The following is a 20,754-nucleotide window of genomic DNA, read 5'->3' as shown; positions in this document are numbered from 1 at the left end:
CGGTAGAAATTCGCCTGGAGTGTCCATATAATTGCTATCGCAATAAAACTTGTAAAGCATGTTAAGGAACAACCGATGCAAATAAGTGCTTACGTGAGTGAGCGTTTGTGTTGACCTTTTGTTTTTTACTCTATAGGAAGGCTGTGAAGTATGAAAAAAGTTAGCTGACTCAGAATGTCGGACAGTGGTCTGATAGCAGCTTTAGCGCATAGTGGTGACGATAAAGAAGCGTTGGGAAAGAGAGTGGAAGGCGCTGGAAAACATCTTACTCGCAAGGAAATATTACGCACACATGGCGCACACGTTCCAGCTGCACTACCAGTAGAGATACAGCATGTGGCTCGATCTGTGGCTTTTCATAGAACACCTCACGCAAGGAGCACTTAGTGCTTCGTATAACTGATTTTAACTAGGTAAATCATATGCCTCATTACAAAAACAAAAGAAATATTCGGTTTCTGAACATGACCGCCAAAAGTAAGGCATTGATTTTATCTTCTTACGATATGTCACATCTTTGAAAAGCTTGGCTAAATTCTCTAATGACGATGAAAACATTTGCAACCTTATTCGCCGGCTTTTGCACAACGGTTGATTGCCCAATGAATATACAGAAATGACACGAGGAAATTAACAAATAAGAACTCACAGACACACAGACATACAATCAAGTGCGCTTAGCCTAGACGCACTTGAATCCATGAGCGATGTGATGGGCGCAACAAGAGACTTTGTACAATGTTGCACATGGTGCTTAAAAAGTCCCCAATAAAAAGTATAAATCACTAATGCAGAGGAGCATTGATACTTACACAATGAATACAGAAGTGGGTAATAAACACAAGCCGTGCTGGAAAGTACATGAAATAATGAATGAACAAGGAAATGAACAGGTAAATGAAAACATGAATATAATAATCGAAGAAAAGTATAAATATAGGCGTCAATATTACGACACAATTCTCTGTCCGTTAAGAAACGCATTAAAACTTTCAGAGCTCCTGTTCACGCTTTTCGATCATGCCATGGTCCAAGCGTTTTTTATGCAGCAAAAGGACGGTTATCACTATCGTTCAACGTATGTACATCTCAAAGCAGACCTTCGTAAATGATGAATAGGGCAATTCATAAGAACACGTTAATTTAAATTAATTAATAATTGGAGCAACCTCGACATTGCTCCCAGCGGATAGTGTTGGGCTTTAATGGTCGCGCCAGTGTTTACACATGTAACATAACCATAAATATCGCGGTGGTGGAGAATAGAAGAAACAGCGATGCCCTCGCTTAATGGGGTCAACGCAGTAATGGAGAGAAATAGTAGTTCTCATTCCACAGCCTCACCAACCCCTCCTTATCTATTGCTGTGACATTTGAAGACCCTCTGTTCATTTCATGTAGGCTTCAAAGTTTCTTCACTTGGTCGGCTGTACCAAGTTATTCACAAATGTTTATTTCTAGAGGAATAATAAGACTGAAAAGAACATCGCTATTTGTAACGTTATGGGTCGCTTTTTATTAGTCTTAGAATATACTTGGGCGCCACAGAACTGAAAAGAAGAGCAGTCGCATGATGCAGATATCTTTAATGATGCATGATGCGACATGCCGTCGCCGCCGCATGATGCAGACATGCGGTCGCATGATGCAAATTCCAATTTTCGCACCCTAAGGACTGTCGATGAAGATTCACAACTGCTTTTTGCAAGAAAATCACACCCCCTTATTGCAAATACATCGCTATAGCATCACTCGTAGCACTGTGTAAAACCGTAATTCAGGTGTACGTTAATGAACCCCATGTGGCCAAAATCAATCTGGAGCCCCCCACTACGGCGTGACTCATATTCAGATCGTGGTTTTGGCATGTAAAGCTTCAGATTTTAATTAAAGAGAGAGAGAGAGAAAACATTTATTTGTCATCAGATTGGGCGACTTCCTCGCAGGGTGGAGCCCTTAGTTCAGGGCCCCATTGGCCCGCGCCACTCCGCGTGCCCGCCGGATCAGCCGTCGCTGCTCTTGCGGGTCTGAGCTGGTCAGCGCAGTCTCCCAGGAGGAAGGTGAAGGTGAAGGAATACGGGAGTAGCCCGGAGGATGTGGGCACTCCCAGGTGCAATGATATATTGTGGGCTTTGCTCCACAATAGGGACAGTATGAGGGATATTGTGTGGGGTGGAAGAGGTGAAGATAAAAGAGGCAGGGAAATGAATTAGTTTGAAGCTGTCGCCACGCAACGGCATCTTCTCGATTAAGGGAATTATGTGGTGCAGGGAAGTGTCTCCTGGTATCTCTGTAATATTGTAGAGTTTCAGTGTAGTTCAGTGGTTCTGTCGGTGCGTCGTCTGGGTTGGACAGCTCTTCCAATGGCGCCCGGTTAGCGAGCTCTCGGGCTACCGCATTAGCGCGTTCATTACCATGGAGAGAGGCGTGTCCAGGCGTCCAGACGATACGCACCCTGTGTAACGCTGTGGGGTGTAATGATGTAAGGATGCGGTGTGTGTAGGGTGTCACCCTCCCTTGTGCCAAAGTCCTGCAGGCGGTCTGAGAATCAGTGACCACTGTGATAGGTCCATCCGGTGCCGGCATGGTTGAAGCGTGTACGATGGCTAGGGCAATAGCAGCCTCTTCCGCCGTGCTACTGTCCACAGTGTTGAGCGTGGCCGAAGCTCTCAGAATGTCTGCACTATCTAGTACGACTAGACATAGGGCACGTTTCCGTGGGTAGCGGGCCACGTCGGTGTATAGGACTGGAGTGTTTGATGTGTCATCGCCAAATAGGCGAGCCAGGGCTTGTGCTCTTGCCTTTCGTCGACCTTTATGACGGTCAGGGTGCATATTCCGGGGAATTGGGGCCACGTGAATTTTGTTGCGAATGCTAAGCGGAAGAAGTGTGCGGTTTTCCTGTTGTGGTTCTCTCGGTGTTTGGTATCCTAGCCGGGATAGAATGTGGCACCCTTGCATTGTTCGTTGCAGACGTTGCAATTGGCTGTTCAGATGACCTTCAACTAGTTCGCGGATGGTGTTGTGCACTCCCAGTCGTAGTAGCAGCTGCGTAGACGCATGTTGGGGTAGTCCGAGCGCTGCCTTTAGTGCCGTACGGAGGAGGATGTCCATCTGGTGCATCTCAGTCTGAGTCAGATTATGATAGGGGAGGTGGTAGGTTAATCGGCTGATTATGAGGGCTTGCACAATTTGGAGTACGTCTTTTTCTTTCAGTCCTTGTCGGCGGTTTGTAATGCGCTTTATCATGTGCGTTATTTGGGTAAGTTGTTGGCGGAGCACGTGTAGGGTATGTGTGGCCTTCCCGTTGTGTTGTATGTGAAGGCCAAGTACACGTAGTCTGTCTACCCTTGGAATAACGTTGCCACTGAGATGCAATGTGATGGCTGGTGGAATATCGGTCCTGTTCCATTTTTTAAATACAAGCAGGAGCTCCGACTTCTCAGCTGCGCATGTGAGTCCTCCGGCTGTTGCATACTCTTGAACTATATTGACGGCTTCCTGTAGTGCGTCTTGAATGGCGCCGTCTGACCCTGTGGTTACCCAGATTGTAATATCATCGGCGTACAGGGCGTGCTGCACGTTCGGAAGTTTGTCGAGGAGTGGTGGTAGCTTTGCCATTGCCACGTTGAACAGGGTGGGTGAGAGAACCGAACCCTGGGGAGTCCCTCTGCCGGAAAGTTTTATGATATCCGACCGAATATCACCTAGGCCGATGGTGGCTGTTCGGTCCGATAAAAAGGCTCGGACATAATCATAGATGCGCTTTCCGCATCGGGAGAATGCAAGGTTGTTTAGAATGAGGTCATGTGAGACGTTATCAAAGGCTCCTTTGAGGTCCAACGCCAGAATGGCTCTTGTTTGAGCTTTACTTGGACTATCCACAACATCCTCCTTAAGTTGTAGGAGTATGTCCTGCGCAGACAGACCTGGACGATAGCCGAATAAGGTATTGGGAAAGAATTGGTTCGCTTCAAGGTGAGGCTGGAGGCGATTTAGAACTACGTGCTCGAAGAGCTTGCCCACACACGAAGTTAGGGAAATGGGTCTGAGATTTTGGAGGGACAGCGGTTTCCCGGGTTTCGGAATTAAGGTGATATCGGCGTGTCGCCATTCCTGTGGAAGCGTTCCGTTTTTCCAATTGTCGTTGTAGTATACAGTGAGTTGCCGTATGGCCTGGTCGTCGAGGTTGCGTAGGAGTGCATAGTGAATGCCGTCTGCTCCGGGCGCTGTGTTTCGTCTTATGCCGTGTAGGGCTGCCCTCACTTCTGTCTCTGTAATATCGCCGTCCAATTGGGTTTCTTCCTCGTGTGGATAGTCTTTGTACTCCGGTCGGTGGCCTGTAGCAATGTATCTTTGTTGCAGTGTCCAGTTTGTTGCAGTATCTTTGTTGCAGTGTCATCCATTTGTTCTTTGTGGATGATAGTGCGGACTGTGTTCGTTGTGTGCGTTCTTGTGTGCGTTGGGTTGAGTAATGCTCTGAGGAGGGACCACGTTTTGGAACTACTTAGTGTGCCATTAAGGCGGTCGCAGAGGTTGTGCCAATTGCTATTAGTGAGGCTGGTGGCGTATTCTTCAGCTTCTGCTGTGATCCGGGCGATTCTTTGTTTCAGCCTACGGTTGTGCCTCTGCCTCTTCCATCGTTTGGTCAGGCCTCTTCGAGCCTTCCAGAGATGGAGCAGATGTCTGTCCACATCCGGTGTCTCCGTTGTTGCAGTAAGTTGCTTGGTGGCTGCTTTAAAATCTGCTTGTAGCTGTTGTGTCCACTCGCGTAGAGATGGCGGGTCGTGTTGTTCAGATTTGGTTCTGTTGCGCCGGAAAGTGTCCCAGTTGGTTATTTTAATTGAACGTTCTGGGGTGCGTATGGCTACCAGTTGGACTTCTGTGGCTAGAATGCTGTGGTCACTGCCCAGAGTCTCCATTAGGTTGTCCCAGGAGCATTGAGTTAACCCCTTGACCATTGTTAGGTCAGGGCAGGTATCCCTGCTTACGCTGTTGCCCGTTCTGGTAGGTGTGTCAGGTTCTGTCAGCAGAGTGAATTGATGAAGGTTCATGGCGTGGGCTAGACGGCGGCCTTTTGGTGTTTCTGTTTGGTACCCTCAGGCCGGGTGGGACGCATTGAAATCTCCCAGAACAATCAATTTTTTGGCTTGTTTACTGGCGGCCGAAAAAAGTTGCCCGAAGTCGTCTCGTCGCGATTTGGGTGCACTGTAGATATTAAGTAAAAACAAGCTGGTTTCATATCGATTCCTAGGTACAATTTCTAAGAGCACATGCGGAATGTGGGAGCTGTCGAGCGTGTGCTCTATCACTGTGATTTGTTTGGACACAAGGGTGGCAGCAAGTGGTTGTTTGGTGGTGTCATGCTTGTCAGTGTATGCATTGTATCCAGTGAGTGTGGGAGTGCAATGTACTTCTTGAAGTGCTATAACGTCTGGTGGGTGAGGACGTGTGGCTAGGAACTGTGTGAGGGAACCCTTCTTCCTTCGGTACCCTCTACAATTCCATTGCCACACCCGGAAGGTGGTGGTAGTGCGCCTCTTAGGTTTCCTGGCCATGATTGGTTGATACCGCCTCGCTAGTGAGGGCAGGTGTTGTTGTACGAGCCGGGCGGGTATAAGGGTGTGACCTTCTTGGTTCTCTAGTGGCGTTAGTGTCATGTGGAAGTGAATCGTTTTGATGGCTGAAAGTTGAGCTAAAAGTTGCACTGATGAACTGTTTCATGTCAGTCATGGCTTGTTGCATGACCTGTTGTAGCATGTGCTTGACATCAGCCATGATCTCTTCCTTCATTTTTTGCATCTCCGCTCTTAAAATAGTCGCCATTTCCTCTATCATTTCGCGCACTTCTGGTTTGGTGCAGGAATTGTGAGGGAGTTTCTCAGGTGCGAGTGTGTGTGTCTGGGTGAGTGAAAGCGTCGCTGTGGGAGACAGTTTGTTTTGTTTGTTTGCTTGCTGTGCGGACGGAGGTGAAGGAAGAGCGGAGGAAAGAGGGGGAAACTGCGCTGACCAACTCACCGCTGTTGCCTTCCTGGTGTGATGGTCGGGCGTTTTCGTCCACGCGGCCTGAGGTTCCTTCGGTGGCTGTGTCTGCTGCGTCAGGCTGCGGCTCCCAGATCGGCTTCGACCACGTGGGTGCTTCTGGTCCTTAGACGGCCTGCGGACCCTGGACCTACTGCGACTTTGGGACTGGCTGTGTTCCCGGGATTGGTAGCGAGGACGACCACGTGTTGCATCAGTAGTCGCAGGTGCCGCGCCGTTGAATGTCGTTACCTTTCTGGACTGCTTGTCGTGCTGGAGTGGTTGCTCCACCGTTTTCTGCTGCCCTCGGAACACGTGCCTCTTGTTAAAGGGTTTGCGTTGCCTTACAGGACATCGAGAGTCAGTGGCGGGGTGCTCACCACCACAATGAAAACATTTCAGCGTGCAATCATGTCCTTCGGAGGGGTTGGAAGTTCCGCACGCAGCACACCGGGGTTTATCCGGGGTTGGGCAAACATCCGCTCGATGACCCGTGGAGAGGCACACGCTGCACAGCTGCTGTCGGGGTTTATGAATGTAGCACCGGTATTCTGCTCCGTAATAGTAGATGTACCGGGGAACCCTAATGCCAGAGAACGTGATGATGGCCGTGGCTGAATTTCCCATCATTCTTGCATGCAGGACCTGAGCCATCGGTGATCGGATATTTGTCATCAGCGTTGTCGGCGTTGTGTTCTTCTCTATGCCGGAGATGACTCCTTTGCAGGAAGCATCCGGAGCAGCCACATAGGCCTGAACCTCGTACTGCTTGTTTTCCAGGCATATAGACTTGATCAGCTGTAGTCTTGCCGCTAGTTCTTCGTCCGGTGTGCTGACCACTGCGACGTTCTGCTCCCGGCGTATGCGGATGGTTAGCTGGTGGAGCGTGCTCTCGTTTAATTGAGCCGCTGTGCCTATAGCTCTGGCTATAGAGTGCTGCGGCCACTCACCGAGATTCAGTCCATCTCTCGGTCGGAAGACCACTTTCAAGTCGTCGATCGGTAGCGGGGGCAGCTGCGAGCTCTTATTGCGCAATCTCAGATGTGGGTGGTCCTGCTGTGCGGGTTCGGTGTTGGGTGGCAAGCTCGACGTAGCTTGAACCTGTTTCTTGCGCTTTCGGGCCACGAGAAACCAAGTCCCGTCTTCGTTGTCTGGAGTCGGTTCTTGATCCATAGGGGCGGCTGGTGTGGTTTCGTCCAATGCTGCAGCAGGCAGGGGGTCTCGGGCAGCCATCGTCGCGGTAGCAGTGCAGTGGGCATGGGCGGCACGCGATGCTGTCACGCCGTAATCGCGGCGCCTACGTTAGGCCTAGCGCTGCGGCCTGCTCGCCTCGAAATGTCCAAGGGCCGAGGTCTCACCGGATCTGGTAGATCTTGGTCTCAAAAGGTTTCACCCGTTAAGATCCGTCGACTGGTGGTGGTAAGCACGTTGTAGAAACAAAAGATCAGCTGTGAGGTGTTCCAAGAGCCGGAGCCCATTCGGAGTTCGTCCTTCACACCTTAATTAAAATTTTAATTGTTGAAGGATGGTGGACAAATGGTTTACCTTCCCGGCCAGAAAATTAAGGAATCACAACATGTCTCTTATGAGATAGCTTCGTGACATCTTATCTACATAGAAACGGTGCCCTCCCTTAAGGTATGAGAAGAAGCATTATCGACTTGCATTGTGATAGACACCACTTTAAAAGAAAAAAAGAAGGAAACCGCATTATTGTTACAGTTTGCTTTACGCGTACGTGATTAATTAGTGCGCTTACTTTTAAAAGGCGCTTTGTCGTGTTTGATATACATTATCCAACATCTTCATGTTTTCTTTTGGAGTAGTGTGGGCTATCCCTTCACAACACTATTCACTCGCCACCTGATACTTAAAATTGTCGTTTGCGCTTTATTCATTCTAGAAGCGCATTATTCGCTGTTTCATAAATCTTACCCGCAAATTGTTGACGTTTACCAAAGCATTAGAAATATTGAAGAAATACTGCGTTGCTCAACAGTATGCTTGCTTATATGTTAATCATACGATTAGTTTAGTGTGCCACCCATTTACATGACAGCGACACTTTACCCCTGCGTCCAATGGTACTTGCTTTTGAGATTTAATATATTCTCCTGCATTAGGTTTCGCACTACATCGAACCGCTGAATGCTATCATCCTGTTGTAATCTTGTTATTCTTAAAGGGGGGGGGGGGGCTCCTTGAATGTCTTAACTTTGGGAGCGCCATGCACTACTAATCACCAGTACACTTTTCTCTATGGCTAGTACTGCATGAACATGAACTCGAGAAAAAAAGAAGAAGGTGGACACCAGCAATTGCTCCGACTGCGAATGAGTTTACAGTGAAAGCAGCAGGTTCTCGCAGTGAACACCGTTACTCTCTCCAGAAGAAATTCCACTTTCAGATGCGCACATCGTCGTCTTTGTCCGGTACAGTATAATGCCTACTGTCACCCCCTGTACACAAACACGGACTCCATCACTCTCACGGTCTTATTTTTTTCATGGCGCACAAACCATTGTTGAAATCTTGCACAAGTTGGAGCACAAGCTCCAATGTTGCTCACTAGCTTAGTGGTTGGCGCGTGTGGTCTTCAACTGCAGAGATTGCCGTTGATGCAGGAGTTAGAATCCAGGTGTCTGTGGCGGTGGGCAAAGCTTTGTCTTTTATCGCCGGGGCTGCCATATCCAGCTTTTCTGGACACGTACCAACTAGCGCCCCAAGCGGGCCCGGCACGAAGCTAGCGCGTTTTCAATGGAACGAGCGAGTTTTTTGCGAATAACAAAAGCTGCAGGCCGATTATTGAAAAACGCAGGTGACAAACGTGTTCTGGAAGACAGTCCACACGAGCCAAATGCAGTGATCACTCTATGGCACGTAAAAAGTTTGTTCCCACAGCAGTTAAAGTTTTAGCAATGGAAGCCTATGGAAACAAAGAAAATTTGTGCTCAATTTTTGAGGCAAGAACGATGACTGTAATAAAACTATCCCGTCTATCGTAATACGCAGTGCAGCGTATGTAGTCCGGAGACTCAGCTTTCGATTTATGCCTCTCTCGACTCTCCATATATGGCGTAAGACTGTTCCCGAAAGCGATTTTTGTAACACTGTCGTGAAAATTGCCGTAGTATCTATAAAAACATGAGCGTACCACCCGGCGAACCCTCGGTAGCCGTGGCCGAGTGGTAGAATAGCGAGCACCTTTCGTCCCGCATCACAGCGGCCGTGGTTCGATTCCCCCTTCGCAGCGTTTCTTTTTTTTTAAAGCAGCATAGGACCTAGTTCTGTAGTCTCTCACTAGATGGCAGAATGACAAAACCCAAGATTTGCTTTCGGTTTTGGTTTTTCAGCAGCGCATTTTTTGAAAGCCGCATAGGGCTTATAGTCTCCTACCAAATGGCATAAACACAAAACTCAAGAATTGCTTTCGGTTCTGGTTTTCCAGTGGTGCTCTTGAAATATTATGCTTTCTATTTTTCCTTCATAAAACGTAGCAGTATCGTGTTCATTTGTTAAGTCATCGCTTTTATGAAGGTTTTATTCATTGGACAACCTAACTAGAAGCTTGCGCATGGCTTTGTGTTATGAAAAAAAAAACTTTCGTGCTTTGTAGCGTGGAACCTGCAAGAACAAGATGGCTATTCTTATTGCGATCTTCTGGAAGGTCGGTTTTCTTCGACTTTCGGCTGTCCTTAATGGCACACACTCCGAGCGAATGACGTCCAGCTGTGCCACAATGTTACCCGGTGGCCAGTGCCATTCCTATGCAACATTCGTGTGGAACAAAGGGTCTGCTAGGCTGAGTCGCTGCCCGAACGTTAATTATTTCTAAATATTCATCCAAATAAGAAATGCACCAACTAGGAGATGTGCAGCGTCTGGATTAGTAGCTACTGTTAATGTGTTCCCTACAGCCAAGTGGTATCAATCCGTAGGTGTGGCCGTAAAAAGCCATTTGAATAAATGTCCTTCGTTCGGTGCATTTGCTTTTAATGCGCAGCATTCTTTGTCGAGTACCCCTGCAATTTGGTAGCAAAATCGTGCAATATCGTATCTGTAACGCCAAAAGCTTGACGCATTTCCCATATAAATATATAAGTCTTCATAAAAAGGTTTGGGGTGACCAACCTGAAATTGGAAGTGGCATCAGCATAAATTGGGGCCAAGGTGAATTTAGCAGTGATATGGGAGTGGCCCTACCTAAATTTGGGGTGAAATGGTAGTGAGCCAAGCTGAATTTGAGGCTGATATGGGGGTGGCCCAAGCTAAATTTGAGGTGATATAGGGGTGGGTAAGCCTAAGTTTGGCGGAATATAGGGGTGGGCCAGCCTGGATTTGGGGATGATATGGGGGTTGGAGAACCTAAATTTGGGGGTGATATGGAGGGTGGGCCACCCTAACCATGGGCGTGATATGGGGCTGGGCCAAGCTGAATCGAGGGGGGGGGGGGGGTTAGGGGGGCTAACCTAAATTTGGGAGTGATTTGCGGTGGGCCATCCTAAATTTGAGGTGATAGACGGGTGGGCCAGGCTAAGTTTGGGGCTGATATGGGGGTGGGCCAACCTGGATTTGAGGATGATATGGGGGTGGGCCAACCTAAATTTGAAGGTAACATGGGGACGCGCCAACCTAACCATGGAGGTGATGTTTGGCTGGGCCAAGCTGAATTGGGGGGGGGGGAGGGAGGGAAGGTGATGGGTAAACTAACCTATATTGGGGTATGATTTGCGGTGGGCCATCCTAAATTTGAGGTGATCGAGGGGTGGGCCAGCATTAGTTTTGGGCTGGTATGGGGGTGGGTCAACCTCGATTTGCAGGTGGTATTGGAGTGGGCCAATATAAATTTGGCGGTGTTGTGGAGGTGGGCCAATCTGTATTTGGGGGTGATATGGGGTTGGTCCTACCTAAATGTGGGGGCAATCTCGGGGTCGGTCAATCTGAACTTGGGGGCGATATGAGGGTGGGCCAACCTAAATTTTGGGGTGCGTCGACTGGAATTTTGGGGGACGATTTATGGAAATTCGTGGGTGGACCAACTTGAAAATTCGGGGTGGCCCAATTGAAATTGGGGATGGGCCAACTCCAAGTTTAAGGCTGGGCGGAAAAAAATCGGGCGTGGCCGACTTAAAATTAGGGGGTGGGCCAAATTTAATTTGAGGATGTGCCAACTTGAAATTTGGGGGTGGGCCTATCTAATGTTTGGGGGTGGGCCAATTGAAATTTGGGGGGCCTGTTTACGAATAGTTAGACAACCCCAGTGGTGTTTCTGCATCTTTTTCATCATCACAAAGTATGTATATTAATAATTGTTACCTAATACTCCTCAAGGTGAGCTACCACTCGAGCCTTCCCAGCCCACTGGGCTGATAATGTCACAGAAGTACTCTCATCGTGACAACTGCGACGTTCAATGCGGAGATCACATGAACAAATCGCAGACTTAGCTGACCATTTTCACATCAATGTCATTGCTAACACTACTCGCTCGTGCTAGAGGCAACACAAGCTGACAACTATCATAATTCAACTTTCACTCGCACGCTAGTCGACACGCTCTCAGCGCAATATTTCGCCAATCATTGGATAGAGCCTTGCTGGATGTTTTACTGTCATGTTGCGTCGTTTTTCACGAAGGCGGTCTCCCGAAAAGAGAATAGATTTTTGAGATTGACGAGGCAAGCTAGTATATAACTCATACGAAGCAAATGTATAAACGGTTATAGTGATTTTTCAAAAATGAATATAAGTAAATAAGATTTCAGATGGTATTGTTTCGACCGGGCATGACAACGAGTTTTTCCCGCCTGTCACAGTGCTTTGACCGAAAACCTAATCATTTTGCTCAAACGTGTTGCCCAATACTACATCTGCTAAATGTAGAAAAGTGCGGTACGTGGTCACAGCTTCAAAGCCAGTCTATTTTGTGTACGGTTGTTGATATTGTAGTAATGTGGAGTTTTCTTCTTTATAAGAGCACAAAAAGAAAAATATAACAAATGGTAGCTAAGTGCAAAGTAAATTGGAAGATCTGAAACCAGCAATTATTTTTAATTTGTGGATTGGTCTTCTCCACCAGTAGATCGCTGTCGCATTACTTCAAAGAATTTTGTTTGTGTGCAACTGCAGCAAAAACGAAAATACTACCATTTCATTGCCAGGACCTTTATGCCCTCCACACACACAAGGACACCAGATACTTGGCAATATCAGTTTATAAATTGACATTCTTTTGCTAATTTCAGTGTAGCGTGGTGCCTGCGGACGGAGTATTTTCTTAGTATCAGTCCAGTGTTAGCAGTGAGAAGCATTTCGGTCTACCATTCCCATGAGGGCATACTAGCCATTGTATCGCTTTACTGTAAGACAAATTAAGTGCTAAAAACTTCGTGTGCCTTGTCCTTTCCGCAGGTCGTCCATCCATTCTGTTATGGTGACGATCAATGTTGTGTCCGTCAGGCCTCCTCCTCATTTTTAGCTTCACCATCGCGAGAGTGGACAGAGAAAGGAAGCTTTCTTCACTATCAGCCCCAGCGGGATTCCACCACTCGTAACTGCTGCAATTTGCATTCAGTGACTGGGCATGCTAAGCACATCCTTAGTTTCACAATGACTAGAGTACGCAGAAAAAGTAGAGCTTTGGTCGCTATCACTACCACGAACCCATGTCAATGCAGATATAAGTCGGTGCAGGGGCTGAGTATGCTAACCTCTCCGCTACCACCTGCTTCCACCACCTTAGATTTTCCAGGCATACCTGCTTCTTGTTTTTATCGCAGACGCATGCAGGATAAACGCGGATAACTAAAAAACCTCCGCGCCCTTCCACTCTGTGAAGAAACATGACCTGCAAAGCTGTGTATGTGGGTCCCTTAATGGTGAACTGCACCACCACCGTATGTCGGCCCCGCATTGCACTGTCTTCGGGATCGGCCCACGTATGGGGAGTGCTTAACGCCTGCTTCATCTCCGCCGCGGGTCTCCCCGTCATGGCGTTACATTCGGGATCAGCCCACATATGGGGAGCGCTGAACGCATGCTTCACCACCGCAGCGGGTCGGGCCGGTATTACGCTACCTTCAGGATTTGGCTCTACACGCGGACGCGATAGTGGAGAAAGTAGCCCTTAAGAGGAAGCTTTAGCTCTGGTGGTCCTATCTAAATAAATGTAAAAGGAGAATTCGTTTTTCTCGACAGCCAGTGCATCTAATTTGACAAGGTTTGTTGCATTTAAAACAAGAACTTAAAATGTAGTGTCTGTTGGTTTCGAATTCTTGAATTAGGCCATCATTTGTTTATTCAAAATTGTCCAAAATTGCAAATTTTAAGAAAACGAAACCATCAAGTTTACAACTCTCTTTCGGCAAAGAAAACTGATATCAAAATTATGTACATTGCATCTAACAGCACCTCTAAAGCAGACAAAATTTATATATTACGCATGAATCTTAAAAAATTTAGTAATATGGAAATACAGCTTTTCTACAACCCTTGTTCGCAACGTAACGACTTCACGTAAGATATAAACCGGCATATTGGAATTGTCTAATGGATGCTGTTTACAGAACTGCGATATCAGTTCTTGATCTGGAGTTAATAATTTGTAAACTTCGTGCTTGTGTACTTTTCGCACTTTCGAATTGTTGAATATCTTTTACCAGAATTCAGGCCCTAAATAGAAATTCCGCTTCCAATAGTCACTAGAATTTACCTTTCTCTCCCGTTGAATATCTTTTACCAGAATTCAGGCCCTAAATAGAAATTCCGCTTCCAATAGTCACTAGAATTTACCTTTCTCTCCCGAATCCAACAAATTTCATTAAAATCGGTCCAGGGGTTATCTAAGAAAAGCGTTTCGGCTTTTTACATCTATTTGAATAGGCCGAGTCGGAGTAGGGCCCGTGTTAAAGCTTCCTCTTAACGACTTCGCTGTAAAAAAAAATGGCTGTGGCTTAGGTAAGGTTAAGCCCAGGATGCGAAGCATACTAGCCTTTATTTTAGTTGTTGAACCACTGTTTAGCCTGGTGAACTGCTGTTGCTTGGCTATATTTGGTTCGGCTAGACGAAGAAACAACTCATGCATTACTTCTTCGCCTTCAAGAGTGGAACGCGACAGCGTTCCCGTCGACCCGCCAAGGGGTGTAAGACAATGGGCTACAGGGCAGCGACTACGCGTCCCGCATTGGACGCGGTGAGCGTCGAGCAAAGCAGCGTTCGGCGCGGCAACGAAATGTGCGCCTGAGCAAGAGACGCACGCCTTAGAAACAGCGCGTTTCTAAGGCAACACCGCATTCACTAGAGGCGCTTTTGTACCGCTTTGAAGCGTTGTACTCGTGGCTCAGTGGTAGCGTCTCCGTCCCACACTCCGGAGACCCTGGTTCGATTCCCACCCAGCCCGTCTTGCAAGAGTTGAGCCAAAGCCACTTCTCCTCTGTCGTGACGTCACGGTGTCACGTGATTTCATGGTCACCGCCGCGCCTGAGGAGCTGGGTTGAGCCCTCGTAATATGCTTCGCATAAAAGAATAAAATAATAAAAGAAAACAAAAACGCTGCATCCATCAATATCGCCGGCTCAGATTTCGTCATGATGGCACCGTCCCCATCGACACGGCTCCGTGAGCAGCTACCAAGCTGTTCACTTTCGTTATCTTCCTGCCCTCGGCGGCCGCGCATTGTCTTGATGCCAGGGGCGCGCTAAATCTGCACCATCATTCCGTCATGCATCGCTTCTGCGACCAAGCAAGCTTTCGGCGGCACACTTACACTGCAGCATTGACACCAAAACTTTAAACTGCTTGCTTTCGAGAAAACAGCATGAATAAAAATGGAAGGCGACTATAAGGCCACGGGGAATATGTTCTCGGGGCCATACTATTGATGACAGCATCCCGAAAGGCTAGATGTAGTCAGGTTGACTTTACAGGTTTGGAAGGAATGACTGACGGTCTAGCTGCTTCATTATCACATAAACAGCGCTTGAAGTTGTTAGCGCAGTTTGTGTGTGGTTCCTCCTTTGTGTCCCGTCGTGAACTGCTGTTCTTTCTGTGGCTTTACAGATGTTCCTTTCCTGCTTCAGTTACGCCTTCCAAGAGCGTTTACTTGAAAAATTTTTGTTTGCATGACTCTTACAGAAGCATGTTTTTTCGATTGGCTGCATAATCTCGAGGACGGGCTCCAAACTTCTCATTTTCTTTAGCCACGTAAGAACCATTACTGAAAATTTAATTAACGTAGCTTTGTTAATTACGCAAACAACTTCTCAACTTACTCCGCATCTAGAGACTACCAATCTGATCACTCGAATGATAAAATGATGTTAACATTGTTTGTATCGTTTCAATAGTTTTGTTTAGTGCAGGTAAAAGCAGCCGGCATATTGATGCTGTTGTAGACTTCTTATAAAGTAAGTGTGAAAGCTTGGACAGGTTATCTTGACACAAATCAACTTCGTGAGCTTAAGCACATGTGCCCAAAGTTGCACGACTGCCTTTACAACCGATTCTTATATATTATACAAGAAGCACCTCAGCGCTACGGTACATCCCACAAGGTGTGCGAGAACATTGTGTGCGCTCCCGATTAAGTGCCTGAGCGTTGGTGGCATCAGGCTCGGTTTCCTGGCATCATAAGGAATAAAAACTGCTGCCTGGAGGAAAGCATTGGGTACATTTTCAATGCTTTGTAACATATGGATCAGCACGGATGTGCACGTTAGAACGAAAAGTACTGAAATATTATGAGGCTTACGCTGGATGTATTTTAGCTGTCTAATGTTAAGATCTAAAGAAGAAATACTGTGATTTTGTGACAAATATAATGCTGACATGAAATATGAGCTTCGACACAGTACCCGTGGTGGAACTGGCCCCTGGACTATTGGGATACATTGAACCACGATACGCTGGTTTGATCGTTCGCACTTGAATTTCCTGTATGTCGGCGCCGCTGTGCAGTGTTGGAGGCCCTTTTTAAACGACAAGCACTATTTTTCAGCCAATATTGAAAGCAACTGTATTCCTTTTTTAGGGGGGGGGGGGATTTTTTTTTTTTAGCGTCTAACCACAGTTCCAAAGTTATCAGTTAGCTCAAGATGCGCCTGCATGTGTTTCTAATACCAGTATGTTGTCACGGATTCAATAGCGAAAGAGCGTTATCTTATCAGATTGCGCGCGTGAAGCGAATACTGGCCTACATTCGCCGTCACATTTGAGGACCCGAGATTGCGCTGCAATGTACGAGCATTTCAGTCTGATGAACTGACGCTTTGAACCATAGATCGGAATCAGAGGAAGCACTTTGCGCGCAGCCATCGTTGCGCTTTGAGCGTTTTCTTTTCCAGCGCAAGCTCACCTTATAATGAGATATATTCGTGACTCACTCTTTGGAAGTGTTTTGTTCTTGACATCCCTACAATGTGAGAGTATAGAGGAGCTCCATCTTCATTGAGTGAATACTTGGAAACGGACTAGGCTTTTTCTTGCGTCTGCGTTTACACACTTACCGCATCAATTTATATTTTATAACCTAATTTAGGAGGCTGGAAAACGCAGCAACCTTTTATTAACAGGACGTTTTAATAACACAGAAAATATAAATGCTTATTAGTCGGCTTTCACCTCATGGTAAGGAATTTCAATAAAGATATCTTTATGATAATTGAAAGCCTATCCTCTTGACAACGTTCAATCTGAGTTCCTCTTTGCAAGCTGATACAGACTTGCAGGTGGTTCGTATCGGGGGCCCTCAACATATGTCTAACCGTCAAACAAAGAGTTATTCCGAATGTATAATTTCAGGAAGGTGTGTTACCCTCCTGTCTTTCATTACCGTTCGCAAACACGCATAAGACGAAAGTGCTGCATGAAGAGCGTCGTTAGTCAAAACCAATGAGCTAGCGTAACTCACCTCGCTTATATCGCTGTCATTTAGGCTTATATAAGAAATATATATATTTTATATCGACGCATCACGAATCCAAAAAGAGCTGTCCGTGACCAGCCCAGCTAGGTTTCTTTCATTTCGTACTTCGTAGTAGCGGCTAATAGTAGCTCACAAAGCAGAGCACCGAGTGTGGATATTGCAGAGAAGGTGTTCTATATACTGTCTCGTCACCCACCGAAAATTGCCCGCCGTGCTACTGGCCATTCCTAGAAAATGGTATATGTGACGACCAGCCATTTGCAACACCGCAACTTTGTTTTGCGATTGGAGAGTCCAGGTGAGAGAGAGGGTGGTTATGTAGATAAAGACACGCTATTTTCTGCAGTAACATAGGAATGCATGAATGAATGCCTTCATTTATTGAGAAAAAAGAAGAGCAAGCATCAGTGGAAGCACGTCTCAGCAGATTGGGAAAGAAGTGGGGGACAAAGAGGAAAAGCTGGAGGTCGGGTGGCAGGCAAAGTCGCAGTTTAGGGGCGAGAGAATATTAGCAAGAGTTGGTGAAACCAGTTGAATTCTAGTGTAGATCTGTGATGTGGCGAGTAAATGATTGGAGTGACCGCCAAGCATCCGTCATTTGCGGTAGTATAAGCACCCGTCGTTCTTGGTAACAAACGTTTACTGAAAACCAATCTTCGCAATTAATTATTCATCAGCCAGACCTCGCCACGTATTTCTTAGTGGCAGGGTCAGTGGATTTCAACTACGCTGTCGCGACAAGTTACGACGATAACGTGACGCTTGCGGTTACGGTTGCCATACTCGTGACTCTTACTATTGCGCGAATACTATAAACATGGGTTTACTGCACAAGTTAGTGAACAGACATTTTAGAACCGCGTTTCTCACCTTACATACGCTCAACGCAAGCACCATTGCAGCATGTTACGGTGCGCGTCCCTTCAAGACACAGACGAAAACAAAAGAACGCGTTAGAAGACAGGGTACCGACTTGGGCCTCGTGCCAAACATATCCAAGCCAACAATATTTATTTTATTTCAATACCCTAAAGGCCCAATGCGGGCGTTACGTAGGGGGGGACTCATCAAAGAAAACTTAACAATATACAACACAGAATATGAACGGCTGAAGACAGGAATAAACAAGTTAATAATCCAGGTACAAGTTGACAGGGGAAAAAATGGCTAGGAACAGGTACTGAAAAAATGCACATGTAGCAAATCCCACAAAACAAAACAAAAATCGCACCTTCAGAAGTTACAAAACATGTCATCTAATATTCCACGTAACGTTACGGCCCACACGCACACAATGAAAAAAAAACGAAAAAAAATGCACATCATTCTACAGTGGAATTTTCTAAGCATGACCAAAGAGCTGTTTGAAATGATGATGTTCCAGCGATAGCCGCAATGCTAGAAGGAAGCGAATTCCACTCTTCAATAGCCAGGACGAAAAGTGAGTATTTGTATCGTTCTGTCCGAGCGAAAATGGGTTAGTCTTCTTCATGTGATCTACACAAGCCGGTGTGTGCGGCACCGGGAGAAGATGTGAACTTGCGGATGGTGTGTTGCTGTGGTAGAGAGTATGGAAAAAAGATAAATGGCTGTGCTTTCTGCGCATGACCAGGGATGGGAGACGGACCGATATTTTCAGTATTGTTACACTTTGATACCGAGAGTAACGGAAACGGATGAATCGAGCAGCCTTGTTTTGTATAGATTTCAACATGTTAACAAGATAGGTATAATGACGGTTTCAGATCACGGATGCGTATTCTATCACAGGCCTGATTAGCATGTTGAATGCGTGTAGTTTTGTGTCCTGGTTGACTTGGTGTAGTCGGCGTCTAAGAAGACCAAGTTTTTTTAAGTGTTTGGTAGTAATCAGTTCAATATGAGTGCTCCAGGATAAATACGAGCTAAAATTTACACCGAGGTATTTTACCGACGCTGAAGTTTCAATGATAGTATTATTAAATGTGTGGGCATTAGGAATCGCCTTAGCAGCGGAAGTAAACTTGAGATGTATAGTTGTGTCTGCGTTAATTACCATCTGCCCTACCGCACCAATGAGTTAGCTCATCAAGATCAGTCTGGAGAGCAATAATGTTAACAATCATGCCGTCGTTTCTATGCAAAGAGGTTATGTATTTAAACTTCTGGAGTGACAGTCCAATCCGCCAGCTACGGGAGCGCTTGAAGCCTCCGGCGGCCATATAGTTAGAGGAAAAGGAGCACGGCTACAGTACGTGGCTGCAAGCACGCGCGACGCAACTGTGCTTGCGGTTCTGCGATGAAAAATGAAATGAGACCCCTTTAGGAAGTATATCAGTCCGGCATTGTGTGTCGCTGTTGTCAACAAAAAAAGAATGTCATGGTGGTGGGTGCCTTGTGCTCTGTGTACAATATGTTGCGAGAACTGAAAAACAGTCGTTTCCTGTTTTCTTCATTCAGTAACCTGCGCGTGCATCGGCACTGTGATGCCCTTTCGTCGATACGTGGTGCCGGGCCGTATTGGCAAAACATGACCTTGATATATAGTATCCTTATGCCATTTCTTAAAAAAAAACATCACTATTTTTGTTAATGAGCGTTTTTTGCTTTAAACCTAGAAAACAAGAAAAATATTCAACGGTAGGTCTCGATTTTGTCCGGCGTTTCAGTTCTAGCTGAAAAGAGTTGGTGAAAGCAAATTTACAATAAAGCTAAGGCGACCTACCATCTGCACGACCCGCCGTGGTTGCTCAGTGGCTATGGTGTTGGGCTGCTGAGCACGAGGTCGCGGGATCGAATCCCGGCCACAGCGGCCGCATTTCGATGGGGGCGAAATGCGAAAACACCCGTGTGCTTAGATTTAGGTGCACGTTAAAGAACCCCAGGTGGTCAAAATTTCCGGAGTCCTCCACTACGGCGTGCCTCATAATCAGAAAATGGTTTTGGCACGTAAAACCCCAAATATTATTACCATCTGCACGAAGCCGCAAGCCTACATGCGCTCCAATGAGGGTAACCTGCCAAAGTTAATGTCATGCGTCAATGGCGGCTCAAGCAATCTTTACTTTTTTTTCGTTTCTGCATCCGTTCTTCCTGCGTCTGCGGCAAAAACGAGAAGTGGGAAGGCAGATAAACGGAAATTGGTGGAGGCAGGTGGTAGCGTAATGGTTAGAGTGCCCATCTCCCAAATGCAGGATGCTGTATTTGGGAGATGGGCTCGAATCCCGGTGGTTTGTTTGGGAAGACAGCTTTCTGTGCACTCTGGTGACTGCGACGCTCAGAATTAGGCGGCAGCCTGACGACAACGGTCGCCGTCAACGTAACAGAATAAGCGGGCGTGCAAGGTCCCACTTAAAGCCGAAAGTACATTCAGAGGACACACGCTATACTCTTGTCGGCAAAAAAAAAAGGATCAGTAACGAGCGGTGTTGTTGAACGACGCTGTAGACCGATAATGTCACCATAGACAGGACCATGCTCCAATCCCGGTGCTCATCGGAAATATACGGCGACAGCATTTCAACTAGCGTGTTATTGATACTTCATTAAGGTCGTTGCATGTTTGTGTTGTGTCTCGCAGGAGCGAGTAGTATAGGAGATGACACTGGAGAGAAGGCGGTGAGCGAAGTCCGCGAAAAGTAATTGAGGATAGCCATATTGAACGTCGACGCCATGTTGAAGAAAGCCTGCGACTTCAGTTGCTCACCCGACAGAAAGGCTTGAGTGGTAGCATACCGCTGGGCGTATTTGGTAACCACAGCGATAGACACACACTGTGCGGAAGTAAACAGAGGAAAGGCACGTAGTGAGTTCGCCGCCCTTTTCAAGCTCTG

At 46.7% G+C, this 20,754-nt stretch overlaps 1 long non-coding RNA gene across 1 annotated transcript in view; it reads right to left on the bottom strand.

Annotated features, from left to right (window-relative positions):
* The window catches only part of LOC139055814 (uncharacterized), a 136,128-nt gene that overhangs the window by 90,272 nt on the left and 25,102 nt on the right, over positions 1-20,754 (bottom strand). Inside the window, exon 2 of the long non-coding RNA XR_011511920.1 lies at positions 813-850. This is a non-coding gene — a long non-coding RNA (uncharacterized lncRNA). The remainder of the gene's footprint in view (positions 1-812; positions 851-20,754) is intronic.

Source organism: Dermacentor albipictus, chromosome 1 (genome assembly GCF_038994185.2).
Source record: "Dermacentor albipictus isolate Rhodes 1998 colony chromosome 1, USDA_Dalb.pri_finalv2, whole genome shotgun sequence".
NCBI classification, from domain to species: Eukaryota; Metazoa; Arthropoda; class Arachnida; order Ixodida; family Ixodidae; genus Dermacentor; species Dermacentor albipictus.
The sequence above is the reverse complement of the archived record's forward strand: the minus strand, read 5'-3'. Positions and strand labels throughout refer to the sequence as shown.